This window comes from Strix uralensis, chromosome 1 (assembly GCF_047716275.1).
Source record: "Strix uralensis isolate ZFMK-TIS-50842 chromosome 1, bStrUra1, whole genome shotgun sequence".
NCBI classification, from domain to species: Eukaryota; Metazoa; Chordata; class Aves; order Strigiformes; family Strigidae; genus Strix; species Strix uralensis.
In genome coordinates, this window is record NC_133972.1 from 148,768,575 (window position 1) to 148,769,865 (window position 1,291).

Sequence of the window (1,291 nt, forward strand, 5' to 3'; positions counted from 1 at the left end):
GCACAGTCCAGGAACCCATGAATAAACTACACTATAGGCACTGGAGTAGGTACGGCTGTATTTTGCCAAATAGAGGGAGGATATAGCAAAAAACAAGGCAGGCGTTCAGTGAAACAGTATCCCTTCCCAGGGATTTTTTTCCTGCCTCACAGATGGGGGTTTTTGAATGGCATGAGCAGCTGTTTTGAAGGCAAAGAGCTAGCAACTACAAGAGTATGACACTCCAGTCCTGCACAGACAGCAGGAAAGTAAACAGGCAAGAAGGGAAAAATCAATTCACTGTCAATCACCTGAAGAGCTCTCATCCCTAGTGCAGATTTTTCATAGCCCCTACAAGAGCCCACGTGGGATATGAACATGTAAGAACAGGAAAATGAGAGTTGTTCAGAAGTTGCAATCAGAGATGCATTTGCTTAAACATGAACGATCCGCACACGGGGCGCTCCAGAGCACATGCTTGTTGCATGCAGTGCTTTGCACCAACTGGCACGAGCATATTCTCTTACCCGACGGGAGGAGTTACTCAGCAGGGAAAAAAGGCTGAAAGCTTGAACGTCACAACTGCAGAGCGCAGCGCGACAGCTTGCAGATAACCTGTGTATCTGCTCATACCTGTCCCTCTGCATCTGGCATTCAGCCAGTACAGAATAATACAGACTGAACAGCTGCTAAAGATTTTGGAAGTAAAAAAAAAAGTTCACACAACTTCTCACCCTCATCCAATATGCATTTGTCTGTCTGTTAACTGGGACATTCACTGAACCAAGGCAATTCTTGCACATTTCAGCCAGAAGCGCACCCTCTGTTAAGACAGTCTCCTTTTTTACCACACACCATTGCCCACACGTGGTCTGTGTACTCAGCCGCAGGACTTTAGGAGGGAGAACTGTAGTGCACCAGGGATCTGTCTTGCCTTACTTGCTCCTCCCAAGTATTTTGCTCATCAGGTAAGCATATGATTGACTAAACAGTATTTTGACATTGGCATTAGCTGTTTCCAGCGTTCTGGTGCTTCAGTCAGGAAATAAAACTTGAAAATTTCTTTTTGGGCAGAGTATAAAAAGCAAAATTTAATGCTTAAAGTGTTATTTACGCATGGTAGGAATCCCGTTTAAAAGAGCAAACCAAATAACTCCCAAGTTTTAAACAGCATTATTTCAAGTTGAATTTACCCAAGGAAGGAACCACTTTGCATTGAAGGGTCACAGAACTAAATTCATTTAAAAAAAACCACACCAAACAAAACATGATAGACTATACTTCTATCTAATTTACAGAGCTCCCATACATC